This window comes from Macaca thibetana, chromosome 2 (genome assembly GCF_024542745.1).
Source record: "Macaca thibetana thibetana isolate TM-01 chromosome 2, ASM2454274v1, whole genome shotgun sequence".
In the NCBI taxonomy this organism is placed as follows: domain Eukaryota; kingdom Metazoa; phylum Chordata; class Mammalia; order Primates; family Cercopithecidae; genus Macaca; species Macaca thibetana.
Window position 1 is genome coordinate 75,408,481 of NC_065579.1, and position 19,939 is coordinate 75,428,419.

The following is a 19,939-nucleotide window of genomic DNA, read 5'->3' on the forward strand; positions in this document are numbered from 1 at the left end:
TAAGGGTAATACTGGCCTCATAGAATAAGTTTGACTTTTCAGAATAGTTTGAATAGGATTGGTATTAGTTCTTCTTTAAATGTTTGGTGGAATTCAGCAGTGAAGCCATTGCGGTGTAGGCTTTTCTTTGCTGGGAAAGTTTTGTTATGTCTTCAATCTTGTTTTTTGTTGTTGATCTGGTCGAGTTTTGGATTTCTTCATGATTCAGTCTTGGTAGGCTGTATGTATCCAAGAATTTATCCATTACTTCTAGATTTTCCAACTTATTGGCATATAGTTGCTCATAGTAGCCACTAATGATCTTGTGAATTTCTGCAGTATCAGTTGTAATGTCTCCTTTTTCATTTCTGATTTTAATTATTTGGGTCTTCTCTCTTTTTTTCTTAGTTAGTCTGGCTATAGATATGGCAATTTTGTGTATCTTTTCCAAAAACCAACTTTTGTTTCATTGATCTTTTGTATTGTATTCATTTCAATTTCATTTATCTAACCTCTTATCTTTATTACTTATTTTATTCTACTAATTTTGGATTTGGTTTGCTCTTGCCTTTCTAGTTCTTTGGGATGCATCATTAGGTTGTTTATTTGAAGTTTTTCTTCTTTTTTGATGTAAGCATTTATAGCTACAAAATTCCCCCTTAGTACTGCTTTTGCTCTATCCTACAGGTTTTGGTGTGTCATATTGCCATTATCATTTGTTTTAGGAAATTTTTTAATTTCCCTCTTAATTTCTTCATTGACCCCCAGATCATTCAGGAGGCTAATGTTTACTGTTCATGTGTTTGTATAGTCTCCAAAATTCCTCTTGTTATTGATTTCTAGTTTTATTTCATTGTAGTCAGAGAAAATGCTTAATATTATTTCAATATTTTAAAATATTTTAAGACTTGTTTTGTGACCTAACATACAGTCTATCCTTGAGAATTATCCATATGCTGAGAAAAAGAATGTGTATGCTGTAGCCATTGGATGAAATGTTATGTAAACATCTATTAGGTCCATTTGGTCTGTAGCACAGATTAGGTGCAGATTAAGTCCAATGTTTCTTTGTTGGTTTTCTTTCTGCAGGATCTGTCCAATGCTGAAAGTGGGACGTTGAAGTTTCTAGTTATTACTGTATTGGAGTCTATCTCTTTCTTTAGCTCTAATAATATTTGCTTTATGTATCTGGACACTTGATATTTAAAATTGTTATATCCTCTTGCTGAATTGACCTCTTCATCATTTATCTTTTCCGTCTGTCTGTATAGTTTTTGTCTTGAAGTCTGTTTTGTCTGATATATGTATAGCTACTCTTGTTCTTTTTTTGGTCTCCATTGGCATGGAGTATCTTTTTCCATCCCTTCATTTTTAGTCTGTGTATGTCTTTTTAGGTGAAGTGTGTATCTTGTAGGCAACAGATCACTGGGTCTTTTTTTAATCCATTCAGCCATTTCACATCTTTTGATTGGAGAGCTTAGTCCATTTACATTAATGTTATTATTGATAAGAAAGTACTTATTCCTGCCATTTCGTTATCTGTTTTCTGGTTGTTTTGCAGTCTTCTCTTTCTTCTTTCTTTCTTTCCTGTCTTCCTTTTAGTGAAGGTGATTTTCTCTGCTGGTATGATTTAATTTCTTGCTTTTTGTGTGTGTGTATTTGTTGTATGTTTTTTGACTTCAGGTTACCATGAGGCTTGCAAATACTATCTTATAATCCAATATTTCAAGCTGATAATAACATAACACTGTTTGCATAAACAAAAAAATAAGCAAAATAAGAACTAATAAAAACTCTATACTTCAAATTCACCCCCTCACTTTTTAACTTTTTGTTGTTTCTATGTATTCTTATTGTACTATGTCTTGAAAAGTCATTGTAGTTAATATTTTTGATTAGTTCACCTTTTAGACTTCCTACTTAAGAGTAGTTTACATACTTCAGTTTCAGTGTTATAATATTCTGTGTATTTCTGAGTAGTTACTATTGCCAGTGAGTTTTGTACCTTCAGGTAATTACTTATCACTCATTAATGTTCTTTTCTTTTTGAGTGGAGTATTCCCTTTAGCATTTCTCATAGGACAGGTCTGGTGTTGATTAAATCCCTCTGCTTTTGTTTTTCTAGAAATGTCCTTATTTCTCCTTCACATTTGAAGGATATTTTCATTGTATATACTATTCTAGGGTAAAAGTTTTTTCTGTCAGCATTGTAAGTATGTCATGCTACTCTCTCCTGGCCTGCAAGGTTTCCACTGAAAAGTCTGCTGTCAAATATATTGGAGCTCCATTGTATGTTATTTGTTTATTTTCTCTTGCTGCTTTAAGGATCCTTTCTTTATCCCTGAGGTTTGGGAGCTTCATTATTAAATGTTTTGAGGTAGGCTTATTTGGGTTAGATCTGCTTGGGTGAGGTTTTTCTTTAGGTTTCTCTAGGTCTTTCTCTAGGTTTAGGAAGTTCTCTGTTATTATCCTTTTAAATAAACTTTCTACCCCTATCTCTTTCTCCACTTCCTCTTTATGGCCAAAAACTCTTAAAATTGTGCTTTTGAGGTTATTTCCTGGATCTTGTAGGTGTGCTTCATTCTTTTTTATTCTTTTTTCTTTTGTCTCCTCTCACCGTATTTTTAAATAACCTATCTTCAAGCTCACTAATTCTTTCTTCTGCTTGATCAATTCTGCTATTAAGAGACTCTGATGCATTCTTCAGTGTTTAAATTGCATTTTCAACTCCAGAATTTCTGCCTGATCCTTTTTAATAATTTCAATCTCTTTGTTGAATTTCTCTGATAGAACTCTGAATTTCTTCTCTGTGTTATCTTGAATTTCCTTGACTTTGCTCAACACACCTATTTTCAATTCTCTGTTGTTCCTCCAGGAATGGTCCCTGGTGCCTTAATTAGTTCGTTTAGTGAGGTCATGTTTTCCTGGATGGTCGTGATGTTTGCTGATGTTCATCAGTATCTGGGCATTGAAGAGGCACTGAAGAGTTAGGTGTTTATTGCAGTCTTCACAGTCTGGGCTTGTTTGTTCCCATCCTTCTTAGGAAGACTTTCCAGGTACTCAACAGGGCTTGAATATTGTGATCTAAGCAGTGTTTGCATTAGGGGGTAACTCAAGCCCAGTAATGCTGTGGTTCTTGCAGACTCATAGATGTATTGCCTTGATGTCTTGGATAATTCAGAAAAATTCTCTGAATTACCAGATAGAGACACTTGTAGTCTTCCCTTTCTCCCACACCCCCCACCCCGCAAAAAAAAAGGAGTCTCTCTCTGTATACTGAGCCATCTGGAGCTGGGAGTGGGATGACACAAGCATCCCTGTGGTCACTGGGACTGCGCTGAGCCTCACCCAAGGCCTGCTGTCACCACTACCTGGCTTTCACCTATGTTCACTCAAGGCCCTAGTGCTCGGCAATCAGCAGGTAGTGAAGTCAGTCAGGCTCGTTCCTTCAGGCCCTGAGCAGGCCCAGAGATTCTTCTGTCCAGGAGCTAGGGTCTGGAGTCAACAACCTTAGAATTCTACCTGGTGCTCTATTGTGTTGCAGTTGAGCTAGCCTTCAAACCACAAGTCACAGTCCTTCCCACTCTTCCCTCCCCTTTTCCACAGGTAGAGGAGGCTTACCCCATGGCCGCCACCACCACAGTTCCATGGGGAGTACTGCCAAGCTACCAGCAATGTTCACTGAAGGTCCAAGGGCTCTTTAGTCAGCTTGTGGTGAATGTTGCCTGGCCTGGGACTCATCCTTCAGGGCAGTGGGCTACCCTCTGGCCCAGCACAGGTCCAAAAATGTCATCCAAGAGCCAAGGCCCGGAATGAGGGACTCCAACAGCCCACTTGGTGCTCTATTATACTGTGGTCAAGATGGTACCTAAGGTGTGAGACAAAGTCTCATTTATTTTTTCCTCTGCTTTTCTCAAGCAGAAGGATTCTCACCCCATAGCTACTGGAGCTGCAAATGTGCTGGGTAACCAGAACATCTCATAGTCTCACCCAAGGCCCATTCAGGGCCCAAGACCTCTTTAGTTATTAGGTGATAGATCCTGCAAGGACTGGGTCCTTCCCTTCAAGGCAGTGAGTTCCCTTCTGGCCCAGGGTATGTCTAGAAATGTCATCCAGGAGCTAGGGCCTGGAAATGGGGCCTCATGACTCTGATCAATGCCCTATCCTACTGTGGCTGAGCTGTATCCAAGATGCAAGACAAAAGTCCTCTATACTTTTCCCTCTCTTCTCTTCAAGTGGAAAGAAGAGGTCTCTTTTGGAACTGAGAGCTGTTTCACCTGGGGTTGGGGGAGTAGCAGTATGAGCACTTCCTTAGCTTCCCCAGATGGTGTCTCAGTAAGTCATGTGCCCCCAAATCCACTGGCTCTGAGCCAGCTCAGCACTAGAACTTGCAGTACTTGTAGCCTAGACTGTCTTTCAAACTTATTTAGGGCCCCAAAGCACTTCAGCCCATGGTAGCAAGGCTTGCTAGAACTCCAGTTCCAACCTTTGGGGTAGATGATTCCTCTCTGGCTAGGGCTTGTTTAAATACTCCCTCCATGGTCAGGTATCAGGTGAGTTCAGATTGGTTTTGCTTTCCGCTGTAACAGGGCACCACTGAGTTCAATGTATAGTCTCATGATCACTGCAGTCTCTTTCTTTCAAGCACACAGGTTTCTCTACGCCATGCAGCCACTGTAGAGGGATGGGGTAGGGGTGGTGTCAACAATTCAATAGGGTCTTTCCCATTCTCTTCAGTGCCTCTTTCAAAGTTATGAAGTTAAAACCAAGTACTGTGAGTAATCACCTGATTTTTGGTAAGTCTTACAAAGGAGCTTTTTATAGTTGTTGAATTTGGTGTTCCTGGGAGGAGGGAGGGCAGGGAGATGATTGGCGGGGCCTTCTATTCCAACTTCTTGCTCTGCCCCTTTGTCCCCAAAAGCACACTTTGAAAAATGAATAACATCTTTAATGTTAAGGCTTTTCCAGAGATGGACAGAGTTAAATAAATAGGTAATAAACATGCCAGCTGTGAAATTAAAAAGAAATGTGTTCCGTGGTTACATTCTTGGATTTTCGTAGTGAGATTGCTTTGGGGTGTCACTTCCAAGATGAATTTTTCATTTGGGCAAAAATCCTCTCTAATTTAATAGGCCTTTAATGATATAGTAGAAAAAAAGAAGAAGAATTTTAGTTCATTAAAAATAAGTCAATATTAAGATTATAAAATCTTTTCAACTTTAATTGATATATTAAGAGGAGCCAAAGGCCATATTTCTAAAGACTCGGCTTTATACAGACAGAAGATAAATGTAGCTGTCATAAGAACTAAAGACAACACCTTTTACATTTTATTCTATATAAATTCTAGGGATTACTGTGAACTTATTTAGCTAAGGTAGGCAGAAAGGCTTTTCTCAGAGAGTGAAAAAGACTGACCACTTCAAATGAGAGAACTTACTTTTATTTTTTTTCTGAGTAGTCACTTCTGAAAGATTTTATAGCTTACTTGATTTGATCCCCACATGCCCACCAAAATATATCAGGATTACCAACATCTACTTGATGATCAGTTTCAAAGATGGGGCCAAGAATATCTGAGCTGTGGAGACCTTAATGGGTATGCAAATCTCTCTTCCTTCAAAAACGTGTCTTGATATATAAAGTAAGGATAACAGTAACTATTCATTCAACTTTTCCAGAGCCCTATCAAAGAGGGGATTTCCTGAAACCGTGGTAAAAGTTATTCTTGGCTAATGGGCTTGAAAGGGGTGAGATTCCTTGGCCCTACTTGGCTTGTGGGACAAGAATTTAAATATTGTTTAGGGGCTTCATAGAACGCTTCCTCAATGATGTTTAAATTAGAGGCATTTAATCTTGTTTCAAACTGAAAACTGGACATATATGAGCAAAGGTAGTAATTAACCTGGGTAATAGTGGATTTATTAACAGCTCCCCTCCTCCCTTTGAACCCCATCTCCAAAGAAAGAAACCAATCACAACACAAGAAACCGTCAGAGTAAAATATAATACCAAGATGGCTTTCTGTGATTGTGGGCAATGAAACGTCTACGATAAATCTAGAGAGGAAAAAAATCTAAGGCTCTAAACCACTCACTGAGTTTAGCAGTGACAGGTCTGGAAGTTGGCATCTGAAAGCTGAGATCCAGTGAGAGCAGGCTACCTGCACCAACACCCTTCACCTCACACTCGCAGGCTGGCCCTAACCCCTTCTCTCAATGCATAAAATTATCGCAAGTAGAATAGAAGTCTTATTGCCTAAAAGCTATTTGGTGAGAGAGAGCTTTATTGTTAGCTTTTAAATTGATGTTTCAACTACTTGGCTGCTGTGGTGAAAAATCCTATATAGTTTTTTATGCACCTCTATACCACAAAATGATTTTTTTCATGCACTAAGTTACTTAAAACTTCTTTAATTAATTTTATTTTGTTAAAGTATCTTCTAATCTCTTAAGGCCTAAAAATCACAAACCAAATACTTCTACTATCCTGCAAAACAGCGGCTAATGGGTAGCCCTAGAATTATATTTGCCTTCAAAATTAGAAAGAAAATATGGATAACCTTTTTCACTCAAGACTTGTGAAGCATTAATACTGAATACTGGAGCATTACAAGTAACATACTATTAAATTTCAGGCAAGCCACTTAACCTCTCTGCCCCTTTCTCCATCTGGAAATTCAGGAGATAAGTAGCCCACATCAACAATACTGCTTCAAAGACAAACTGGTACAAGATTGGAAAGCACTTTACAAATATTAAGTGCTCTGTAATTACTTCTTGTTGTGACAAACTCTATTTTCAGTCCTGTCCAGGAAACAACAAAGAAATGCCCCCTGACTTCCAATCTAAATTGAACAGTACAATCTGGACAAAAATACAGCAGGAAGGGAAATTAGTCTTAAGTAGATCTTTGGCTACTGTGAAAATTGCACTTCTAGGGAGAAATTTGGAGAAGAAATTTTGATGTATTGAAAGGGGTTGTGAAATCACAATAATGCTACACCAGTAACTGATTCTTTTCTTTCTTTTTATATAGCCCAACACATATCTCCTCAAAAATTCTAACTCAAAATGGATACTACAGCTAGGGTAGATATTTTAATAAATGTAAGGCATTGCTACAAGAACAGAGGAAGAATTATCCTCTGTTTCTATCCTGAAGTTTCACAAATTTGAACCTTGAAGTTTAGTTCACAAATAAAATTTTCTTGCTTATGAAGGTTGTTAAACTGACAAGTTATTTAACCAACAAGGTAGCCTTGATGAAACATTATATTCTCAACTGTTTAATTGATCAATTAATCAACTAATGTTTATTGACCACCTACCACTATGTGTAAGCTCTTATGTGCAATACAATTTTTAAAAAGAAAAAAAAGAAAAAAAAAGAAAGATAATAATTCTTGCTCTTAAGAGTTCTGAATCTAACTGGACAGATAAGACACATACATGAGACGAGATAAGTGACACCAGCAGGTTGTCATTGATACGGGCCAAATGGCTAGTTCAGACTGTAAGTGGGAGACCAAGGGGACAAACATCTCTGGGCTAGGGTGGTCAGGGAAGACTGAACAAGCAGGATAAACACAGGATCTTGGTGGACTGGAGCAAGCAGTGTGGCAGAGTGGGGAATGGAGTGGTAAAGAGGTGGTTAAGAGTAGGAGAAATGTTTGTGAGAAGAGAAGAACGAATTTGAAGATGGCTGGGTGAAGCAAGGAAAATCAAAGTATAAACAAACTGTACCCATTCTCTTTCTCTCTCTCTCTCTCTCACACACACACACACACACACACACACATGCATACACTGTGCGTGTGTGTGTGGGAGAGAAAATGTTCAGAGGTAAACGTGCCACAAGTTTAACCTTTAAATATTAAACAAATTTAGGTTTTTGCTGTTTTTCCTCCCTCATCTGCCCCTTCCTCCTTCCCTCTCTCCCTCCTTTCTTTCTTCCTCCCTCCCTCCCTTTTCTACCCCCTTTGTCTCTCTCTCCCTCTTTTCCTTCCTTCTTTCCTTTAGCCCTGGTCTGCTTAGGAATTGGAATACCTGTCGCTTTCAATAGTCCTTGGATGCAAAAACTCAGAAATTCTTGTGACTGCTTCTGAAAAATTCCAGGGCTTCTAGGTCTCCAGATTCCAGAATCCGATAAAAAAGGAGCTCAAGAAGCCACTTAGGTTAGCTCCTCTGAAACAAGTTTGACATCAGACCCCTGCAACAACTTAACAGCTTTCTGGGCCAATCCCAATATAGCTTTGATGCTATTAGAAGAAAACAACTCTGGGAAATCTTCAACTTACTCTATTCAGAAATGAGACCTAAATCTCTCAGATCATGATTGATTTTTTTGCCATTTGTTAAATGTGTTATTAAATGTGTTATTACACATCAATGAAGTATTTTGGTAAAATGCTGACAGCCTCATATTGAAGACCTAATTTCCAATTCAAGAGCAGGCTGCAGGTCAGCAGAAACTAGCTGCGTACATTGCAGTGTCTTCACCAGTGCTATCCCAGGGACATCAAGGGAGAACAGGAGAGGAGAGAAAAGGGAAGGAACGAAGAGAATGCCTTTCATTAAGGACTCGCATAGGAAATTACCCAAAATGTAAGTTGAGGTGCTAAAGAGCTCGTGTTGACTCTTTTAGATTCCTGATATGTTATATTCACAAATAGCAGCCGTGTCAACTTACTGGGTATTGAAGTAAGGGGAACGGTGGGAAACAGACACACACATGCACACCAGTTACCACGAACATACATTATGCATACAGAAGGTTCTAATTTAGAAAATGAAGGAACTAACATTCATTTCTAGAATAACAGAAAACTATAATTCACTGAACAATAGAGCAGTCATTTTGATAATCATTTTGTTGTAATAATTGTGTTCTTTAATGTAAGCATTTTCATAAAATATATCTTTTGCTTTTCAAACAAAGCATTTCAATCATCAAAGTAGGTCACTGTGGCTTTGAGGACAGTTTACAAATTGGCTCGACTCTGGAGAAAACTTTTGAAGAAAACTCTGTAATGTATGGAAGCCTTTAAAATTTAACTTTATTTGGATTTGTGGCATTTGGAAAAGTGGTCTATAAAAAATTTTGGAATTAGGCCCCATCATATCCATAATCTTTGGGGAAAACTAAGGACATTATTATAATTAACTTTTCTTTCAATGAATTTACTGGAATTAATGAGCAGTTTTTATTCTCTTAGAAAAATTCAACACACAGCTATACATTGAACTAAAATAGAAAAATCAAGATTATTGCATTAGATCAAGCAGTAACTTTATTTTAAAAACCTAATTAAAAACAATTTGCTATGAAGTCTTTTCTTCAAGATGTTTATTTGCCCTAGTATATTCATTTTCTTACTGCAAGAGATCGAGGTTGAGGTTCTTCATACATCTAGAGTTGATCCTCTCTCTCAGTCTCCCCTCTCTCTCCCCCTCTCCAGCTCTGTCTCCCCTCCCTCTTTCTCTCTTGGCAATTCTCCTGAAATGCCTAAAGCAAAAGGGGGTTATTGATGTCTTCCAGGACTTTAATTGCAAGAACAGCTTTATCTCCTAGGCAGACAGATACTACACAAATGTTTGGTTTGCTGCATATCACACAGTTAACAAGGTTCTTATAGGTTCAAGGAAAATAGATTGTAAGACTTTGCCAGGAGGACTTAACATTCTGGAAAACAAATGAACAGATAATTCTGAAGAAACTGAAATTTTAAAAAATAACCAGTAGTTAGACATAATCCTACAAAAAGAGGTAGAGTGAGAGTTTTTTAAAAAGATGAGAATAAACGTAAAAGGCAACGAAAGAGGTTGTTTTTAAATTCTTAATAAGTACAACTATTCTTAGAAAATGGTCTGTGCATTGTAATTGCCCTTCTTTCTGATCTAACAATCCAATCATTTTATTCCAAATTGTTTAAACTATAGAAAAACCTGATGAAAATAGCTCTTTCATCAGACTTGCATGTTTCAGTTGAATGCTAAGTACATCTTTCAACTAAGCTTTAAACATGCAGTTCATCTGGAAGCTGGGCGGGTATCTCTTCCATGCTCTTTCCTTGCACTGCCACCAGGAAAAGAAATAATGAAGTGTCTTCATATGCTCACTGTGTGCATGTGTCCAGACTGCTTTTACAGACTTACCAGTGGGCTTTATTTGTGCGTAAGTTACAAGACTCTGACATTTACGACCCTCCAGGCAAATGAGAGCAAAACGAAGAGATTCTCAATCTTAAAGCTGTTTACCAGCTGCTGGAAAATGTCGGCTTTGGGCACCCACAACCCATACAAAATTCAAAGGTATTAGAGCTGTCCCTTCTTCTGTCAAACCATAAAACACAAAAGCTGCACAATAGCTGCAATATATTGCCAAACTAAATTAACACATGAGGCAGAAATGACTGTACTTCTGTGAGAAATGGAGTCTTGAAAGGCCAGTTCTTTCCTCAGATCCCACGAGTTAAAGTGCTGAAAAGCAGACATTGTGGTTATGGTTCCCCGCCATGTGGTGTTTGTTGAATTCTCACTGGATATCCTAAAACACTTAAGCCTAAAGGGTTTAGGATGTCTACAGAGGCCGTAATTTGGAGACAACAACTTTATCTTTGTGGGAGATGCAGGGTACAATACAAATGTTTGTTGAGTTCCTTCTCTCTTCCTTGACAAGGAGCTTATTAAACAGTTCTCAAGCAGATTTTATGGGAAAGTAAATGATTTCATGGAGAAGAATTCTCATGGCTTAGCATGCTAAAGCTAGAGGCTTCAGTCAGGTGACACTCCAGGTTTACAGGGAATTGAAGGCAAGTTGGAACGCAGTTCATCAAATGTCAATAAGGTTTGAGAAGTATACTTGGATGTGGGGCTTGAAGGAAGATGCCAAGAAATTGCAGACCTGGGAATGGTCACAAAGAGAGAGAGATAAACATGCCAGGTGAATGTAGAAGGTGAGAGGAGAGGTCACAGGGTACCTAGAGATTTTCTAATCCAAAGACTATTCTTCAGGTTGGAGAAATTTCTCTTACATTAAAGAGACTACTTGGGCCATAAGTGTTTAGGATGGATAGTCAGAATAATAGAATTTTCAAACTGCTAGGAATGTGACATATTTATAAACCATACATATTTATAAACCATCCTACCTCTGCTTTTGTTTTTCCAGGGCCTTCCCATTGCGTTTCAAATGAAACCCATGGTTTGGCCTTCCTTATGCCTCCACAGCCCTGCAGCATGTGGCCTTTCAGGCTTTGCCTCAGCCTGCTCTCCCTGGGGCCCCTCCCGTGTCAGTCCTCAGGCTGACCTGTCTTGCCAGCCTCAGTGCCCCTGGCCATCATGCAGCTTCAGCCTAATGTTCTTTCTTCACCTTTCATTGGATTCATTGTGTTTGTGTTTAGTCTACTTCCACTACACAGTGAATTCCATAAGGTCAAAAAACATGCCGCTCTCATTCTCCATTTTGCCATCAACATGTATCATAATACCTGGCTTCTGGTAGTTGCTACACAAATACTTGTTCAACAGAAGAATACGAATGAGGTCACTGGGGTCAAAATAGGTAGAGTAATTTCCTCAGACTCTCCCAAATCATTAATAGCAGAACTAGGCTAAGAACTCAAGTTTCCTAAGAAATACTGATTTCTAAGCGTGGTTAGAATATTCTCAGGTAAGAGCTCATTGACCTTTCTGCAGTTAGCATTTATGCTTTTGGAGAGATTTGGGAGGAGAAGCTTTTTTTTTTTTTTTTCCAGGACACTATTGAACCCAATTGCTGTATGAGCATCAGGAGGGTAAACTGGGTTGTATATATTGTAGTCGTTTCTCCTTGGCCGTGTTCCACCTCCCAAATCCTCTTTAGGGTTTTCATCCTATTTGCTCTTGTCCAGAGCTACTCCTTGAATCCTATGCGCACTGGTCCTCACTCTCTGGTTTTTCTTCTTTTCTTATCGTTAGTACATGCTCTTCTCTGCCCTTTGGAATGTCCTATCTATGCACCAAGGTAATTACTTTGGGGTAGAATTGCAGCTTTTTAATTTCCAGTGCTTATTTATGGGAAGGGCGAGGGGAAGCAAGACAGAGGGAAGGGACAAGGTGGTTAAATAGCATTCTGTTGTCAGCCTAGGTATGAAGCCAGCCCTTTATTAGATGTTATCTTGGCTCTGCCTGTGTTAGAGAGAGATAATTTATTTACTTTTTTGTTAATATTTTAAAAGGAAATCTCGATACTGGTTTTGTAACTCCCCAGAGAATCTTCAGTAGCATAAAGGGTGTTACAAAATTCTAAAGTCTCAAGAAGCAAAACCACTTAAACTAATAAACATGTCATATAATACTTTGTGGGGCCTGGGGAAGGATAATATCATGAAATCAAGCAATGATCAGCTTTTTAAAACTCCCAAAAGGACAATCATCACAGGCTGAGTAATTTGTTGTTGGTGTTAGTTTTGTTTTGTTTTCTTAGTTTCATCTTTCCTCCATAATTATCCTGTTTGTGCTCATAAATGCTTTTGTGGGAATAATATTTATGAATAATAGCTACTTTTTACTGAATACCTACTGTGTGCCAGGCACTTTATATTGTCTCAAATCCTTATCATAACCTTAATAGGTAGATATGGTTATTCATATTTCAAATGAGAAAATTAACACCTAAAGAAGTTATGTAAGTTGCTCAAGATCACATAACAAGGACTGTCAGACCACCCAAGCCTGTACCTACCTTCAGTAGCTGTGCCCTAGGGTGGCTGGAGATCAATGTCCATTGGCCCAAATACACAATCTAAGGAAAAAGTCTTGTGTTTGTTATGCAAAGCCTGCTTCAAAATAATTCACTTGATCTTCTCATCTCTCTTCCAACAAATTTGCTACCTTGGGGTTCATTCTATGTAGAAATTCTAGATGTGAAAGTACTTTGCAATATGTCATGTTATATGCAAACAAAATTAAGTAAATTTGAACTTGAACCATTGGATCAGAGTCTAGTGTACTGGATATTATATCAAGGCCAGCAGACTAAATTTTTAAATAGCAAACAGCCTTTTTACTTATTTTCTCAAGCTCTCCATATATCTGTGATGCTCTTATTTGGTGTTACCTACCCAATTGTGAACTGCACTAAGACATGGGGTAGGCTGAGCCTGGTGGCTCATACCTGTAATTCCAGCATTTTGGGAGGCCAAGGTGGGAGGATCACTTGAGCCCAGGATTTTGAGACCAGCCTGGGCAATATAATGGACCTTGTCTCTGCAAATAATAATTCAAAAAAAAAAAATTAGCTGGGAGTGGTGGCACATGCCTGTGGTTCTAGCTACTAGGGAGGCTGAGGCAGGAGGGTCACTTGAATCTGGGAGGTTGAGGCTGCAGCGAGCTATGATTGCACCACTGCACTCCAGCCTGGGCGACACAGTGAGACTGTCTCAATAACAACAATGGCAACAACAACCAAAAGATATGAGGTACATATTTGATCTTTCAGAAAGCATTAGGCTCTTGGGGAGCCCACAACCATAGAACTTCTTTGTTTAATATAAACACAGACAGAAACTCAAATAAATGTGTCTAATTTACGTTCATGTTTCTATCGTTTCATTGCTGGCAGTGATAGCCAGAAACTGAGGACCCTGAAGTCGCCTTTGATACAAATTCCCTCTCCCAGAGTCCTCTCTACACCTCTGGCTCCCTCACAGTGAGCTTCAACATTCCTCACAACCAAAAAACACAACAAAGCCGGGCATAGTGGCTCACACCTATAGTTCCAGCACTTTGGTAGGCCGAGGCGCGTGGATCACTTGAGGTTAGGAGTTCAAGACCAGCCTAGCCAACATGGCAAAACCCAATCTCTAATAAAAATACAAAAATTAGCTGGGCATGGAGGTGCATGCCTGTAATCCCAGCTACTTAGGAGGGTGAGGCAGAAGAATCACTTGAACCAGGGAGGTGGAGGTTGCAGTGAACCGAGATCACACCACTGCACTCCAGCCTGGGCGACGGAACAAGAGTCTTTCACAAAAACAAACAAACAAACAAACAAAAAAACCAAAACCCATGCCTCTTGGAATTTAGGCAATGTATGATTAGGCAAGTATTAAAAGTTATTTTAAAGGCTAAGTAATAATATTTGGTGATACTTTTGGTCAACTAAAAAAAGCAGAAAGCAAAATTTTCTCTCTGCTATTGTGTCAAAAGAGTATTTTAGAAATATTAAAGGCCTCCCCAGTGTTTCGTTTTCTGCCTTGACCTTTGCCTTCATTCAAACACCAGATTAGACCTTCATCTCAGGAAGAACTCAGGATGGCAACAAGCACCAAAAAGGAATCTTTTCAGATTTCTACGTTTTTTAAGTCTAGCTCCTTAGGAGAACTCCTAGTCTCCTTAGGAGACTCAAACTAGAAAAAGATTGGAAAAGGAGAGTTGGAGAAGCAGAGAGGGCGGTGGCGTCTTTAGGTACCCGAGAGATGGGTCTGCGCTTTACTCCACAGGCTGAGCTTGGGAAAGGAGGCAAGACCCCTCTGAGAAGAAATAAAAGTATTGGGGAGGATGCAGAGTTCCCAGCCCCCGCACACTGTGGGCGTTGAAAAATGATCTCCTCACACCCCAAAATAGCACAGAGGAGGCCCTGAAACCAGATGGGGCCGCGTGGGTGGAAACAAGGGGGTTTTCTTCAGTGGCTGGCACTAAACAGCACCTAAGGAACAATCAGGATGAAGGTCTCAGCCGATGCCGCTGTGGCTAGAGGACGGTGAGGATTTGATGCAACTCAGGGAAAAGTGGGGGAGGCTTGGCAAGAATGGAATTTGGAACAGGAATCAACGTATGGAGTCAGAGGAAAGTGCAGTAGGTATTTTGCTTTTCTGCATTTAAGGACTAAATTTTATACCTCCTAACCTGTGATTAAAACAAGAGATGAGGAGTGACATAAAAAAAATGAAGAAAATTTGTCTGGATTTCTCTGAACCTCCACTTCTTCGAAAGAAGAATAATTAAAATGTTTAGAACCCAGAATTAGTGTGCGCAGAAGAAATAATAGACTACTATCTAATATATTAAAGTAATTATTTGTTGAGGTCATTAGATTGTAAATTTTTCTTTCATTTTTATTTCCCATGTTTATGGAGATTTTTGTTGTTGTTCCTGTTGTTTTAAGAAATAAGATGAAGAGAAAGGACAGAGCAAAAAAGGAAGTAAAGAAAGAAAAAAGACAGTAAGAAAAAAGGACTTTTAAGTAGTATTGTGTAGTTAGAACATATTACCAGTGGTTTAAAAAAAATGAGGTTGGAAATGTGAATGGGGAGAAATTTTAAAGCATCTAAAGTTTCAGACTAAGAAATGTGGACAGTATCCTATAATCAATGAAGGGCCATGTGGACTGCATCCTGTAATCAAGGAAGGGTTTTAAATATTGGGGTAACATGGTCAAATCTATGTTTAAAAGCATTCTGGTCATTTCGGAGTGAGATTCCTAAGAACAAAGGCAGTGAAATAATTCCCAGACAATTGCAGTAACATAGACATAAAATCATGGGGGCACCCAGGCAGCGGCAGCAGGGATGAAGAAGCAGGAGTGGATCAAAATTTTTAAAGAGGTAGCAACTTAGTTAATGATTGGTTCTCAGAGAAAAAAAAAAATCATTGCTGAGACTATCCTGATGTATGCAATCTTCAGCCACAGCTTGAAAGCGCTCCTGTTTTAAGAGGAGATTAAGCATCTTGAGTGTCATTTTGTAACTGGACAGAATCGAAGACTGCTAATGAATGTTGGCCACTTAGCAACCACAAAGCAGCTTTGGGCAACAGCCACAGACGAGCTGTCCTGTGGCTCTGAGCCACCTACTCCCTCTACTCTAAGCCACCTGACAGCTGATGGGAAATGCCTCCAGCCAGAGCTCAAATAAAGCCCTGAAACTTCCAGAGCGTCACTAGGAGGACACTCTCTTCACTGGGAAGGGAAGAGCTGAGTCCAGAGCCCCTGACTCCATTTCCTAATCCATTCCCTTGCACGACATTCTGTCCCAGTGAAGTGTGAGATGGCCACAATGATCTTCCCTTTTTGCCCACAACAAGCAGAAACAAGACCAGTGTGTTCAAACCAGTGTTTATTGAAGGCTCAAGGATTACACAAAGTAAATACATCTGGAGAGCAGCATGAATCCTGGTAACTCTTAAGACACAGCTCACTCTCTGAAGATCACAAGGCCCATCTCATCTTTGTGAGCCCCCGGAAAGAAGTGAGAACAGCCTGTAGTTTCCATCCATGGTCCCACATTTCTTTCAGTTGGTAGAAGCCATCCCTAAATCTCACCACCCCAGAGTCGCAGCATTCCGTGTGAATAATTTGTATTCTGGGTTTGTTTTATTTCTAGCTGTCCTTTGTCCCCAAAAGCCCTGAGATATTTGTAAAGATTTGAATTAATAAAACAATCTTAAAGGTTTAAAAATTGGGGAAAATTTTAAAAATTGCTCAAACGTTTTTAAAACCTTCATAACACAACTATCAGTGTTTTCATATATTCCCTTCTAGTTTTCTTGTATATATTTTATATAGTTTTAATTGTACAATATATACACACACTTGTTTTTTTGGTATCATTATACCATTTTTCATATTGATTTTCAGCCTTCATTGTATCTTTTTTGATGATTCCTAAAGTGCCATCATTATATTACTATTTCTATGTTTAGGGCTATTATATCTCTTTCATTTTCAAATTATTTTTTAAAGTCATTTTTTTCTGAGTATACAAACACGCTATAGAACATTTAAAATACACAATAAAAAGTTGTTTATGCAGTACATGAAATTGTGATTTACAAATGTACAGATTTGATTTCCACTTTTGTTCCTTGATTTTAACCTCACACAGTTACTCCAGGAAAGGGGTTCTCGGGCTATCGTCAGGCATTTGTTTCTATTGCCTCAGTGCAGAATCCCTGGCTGCACATCGCCACCTCAGACCAGATCCAAATCTTGGCTTCCACCAGCAGCCACCCCAAGGTAGCTCTGCTCCTCCCAGTGACCTGCTCCTCAAGGCCTCAGCTCTTTTCCCCCATTTTCTTTTTATTATTATTATTATTTTAATTGACATAAAACTGTATATATTTATGGGGTACTGAGTGATATTTCTTTTTTTTTTTTTTTTTTGAGACGGAGTCTTGCTCTGTCACCCAGGCTGGAGTGCAGTGACGTGATCTCGGCTCACTGCAAGCTCCGCCTCCTGGGTTCAAGCAATTCTCCTGCCTCAGCCCCCCAAGTAGCTGGGACTGCAGGCGCCCACCACCGCTCGGCAATTTTTTTTTTGTATTTTTAGTAGAGATGGGGTTTCACCATGTTAGCCAGGATGGTCTGGATCTCCTGACCTTGTGATCCGCCCGCCTCGGCCTCCTAAAGTGCTGGGATTACAGGCTTGAGCCACTGCACCTGTCCCTAAGTGATATTTCAGTACTGGTATACAATATGTAATGATCAAATCAGGGTAATTAGCATATCCGTCACCTCAAAATTGATTATTTCTCCATGTTGGGAACATCCAAAATCCTCTCTACTAGGCCAGACACAGAGACTCACGCCTGTAATCCCAGCACTTTGGAAGGCCGAGGCAGGTGGATCAACTGAGGTCAGGAGTTCAAGACCAGCCTGGCCAACATGGTGAAATCTCGTCTCTACTAAATATACAAAAATTAGCTGGGCGTGGTTGTGTGTACCTGTAATGCCAACTGCTTGGGAGGCTGAGGCAGGAGAATCTCTTCAACCCAGGAAGTGGAAGTTGCAGTGAGCCAAGATTGCGCCACTGCACTCCAGCTTGAGTGACAAGAGTGAAACTCTATCTCAAAACAAAAACAAAAACAAAAACAAAACCCTCTCTTCTAGCTATCTGAAAGTATGTAATAAATTATTGTTAACTATAGTCACCCTACAGTGCAATAGAACGCTAGAACTTAATCCTGTTTTCTAGCTATAATTTTATGCCTATTAACCAACCTCTCCCTATCTCCCCTCCCAGTCACTAGTTTCCAGCCTCTAGTTACCACTATTCTCCTTCTACTTCTATGAGATCAAATTTTTGAGCTTCTGCAGATGAATGAGAACATGTGGGACTTACTGTGCCTGGATTCTTTCACTTAATGTCCTCCAGGTTCATCCATGTTGCCACAAATGACAATATTTCATTCTTTTCTATGGTTGAATAATGTTCCATTATTGCATTAGTCCATTCTTGCATGCTATCAATACCTAAGATTGGGCAATTTATAAAGAAAAGAGGTTTCATTGGCTTGCAGTTCTGCAGGCTGTACAGGAAGCATGGCTGGAGAGGCCTCAGGAAACTTAACAAGCATGGTGAAAGGTGAAGAAGCAGCAGGCATGTCTTACATGGTTGGAGCAGATGGAAAAGAGAGATGGGGGAGGTGCCACACACTTTTAAACAACCAAATCTCACGAGCGCTCACTTACATATCATGAAAGAAACATTGAGGGGGAAATTAGCCTCCTGAACCAATCACCTCCCACCAGGCCAAACCACCAACATTGGGGATTACAATTTGACATGAGATTTGGACGGGGACACAGACCCAAACCATATCAGTTATATACATCACGGCCACTTTGGTTGTTTTCATATCTTGGTTATTGCAAATAGTGCTGTGCTAAGCATGGGAGTAAAGATCTCTTCGACATACTGATTTCTTTTTCTTTGAATACACTTGGTGGTGGGATGGTTAGATCATGTGGTAGTTCTGGTTTTAGTTTTTTGAGGAACTGCCATACTGTTTTCCATAATGGCTGCACTAATTTCCCTCCCTCCCTCCCTCCCTCCCTCCCTCCCTCCCTCCCTCCCTCCCTCCCTCTCTCTCTCTCTCTCTCTCTCTCTCTTTCTTTCTTTCTTTCTTTCTTTCTTTCTCTCTTTCTTTTGGAAGAAAGAGGCTCTTCTAGACTTCCACCTCTATTGTAAGACCAGCAGAATCTCCCATAGTGTATCTTCTCTGGGACTGGTTGTTCTGCATGGGGAACATGCCTTAGAGCTCCTAGTCTGCAGCACCCACAATGCCCAAAGCAGGTATTGGCAGCTTTCTTAGCAGCAAAGGTTTTTGAAGCATGGAGAACAGAACCTTTCTACGTTATTTTTCACATTGATGAGTGTTTTATAATTGCTTTACTCAGCAAGCCTAGGAAATACGTAAGTAGTCATCAGTTTTACAGATGTGAGAATTAAGGTTCAGAAAGGCTAAATGACTTGCTTTAAATAGTCACAAAATTGTGTCATTAGAGAGTTAAATGAGAACTCTCTTTTCTATTAAAATTACATACTTCTTGTGGTAAAGATAAATGATACAATAATGCAGGAAGTACACATGTTGACCTAATAAAGGGGCAGAGTTGAAGCCTAGAGAAAGAGGTGAAAGAAGAGTGGACCAGCACAGGGAGATCCAACAGAAGTCAAAGGTCATAGGAACAAATAATTGCGTGGCTCTAACAGCTTAAAAATGCTTATTGTATGTGTTTGTGGTGAGTGTAGTGGTTCTTGATTTGATCCACTTGATTTGATCAAGAATCCACGTGTAGTGGTTCTTAATTTGATCCAGTGGTTCTTGATTTGATCCATCTTGATTTGAGCCACTTACCCAGTGGCTCAGCTTCATTCTTTTTTTTTTTTTTTTTTTTGAGACGGAGTCTCGCTCTGTCGCCCAGGCTGGAGTGCAGTGGCACAATCTTGGCTCACTGCAAGCTTCGCCTCCCGGGTTCACACCATTCTCCTGCCTCAGCCTCCAGAGTAGCTGGGACTATAGGCGCCCGCCACCACGCCTGGCTAATTTTTTGTATTTTTAGTAGAGATGGGGTTTCACCGTGTTAGCCAAGATGGTCTTGATCTCCTGACCTCATGATCCGCCCACCTCAGCCTCCCAAAGTGCAGGGACTACAGGCGTGAGCCACTGTGCCCGGCTTGGGCTGGCTTTTTTGG

General features: G+C 39.7%; 1 long non-coding RNA gene across 1 annotated transcript in view; it reads right to left on the bottom strand.

Moving 5' to 3' along the window:
• Window positions 1-14,717, bottom strand: part of LOC126948367 (uncharacterized) — a 31,035-nt gene extending 16,318 nt beyond the window's left edge. The window contains exons 1-2 of the long non-coding RNA XR_007723419.1: window positions 14,434-14,717; window positions 13,138-13,229 (exon numbers count right to left, since the gene is read on the bottom strand). This is a non-coding gene — a long non-coding RNA (uncharacterized LOC126948367). The remainder of the gene's footprint in view (window positions 1-13,137; window positions 13,230-14,433) is intronic.
• Between the last annotated feature and the right edge of the window lie 5,222 nt (window positions 14,718-19,939).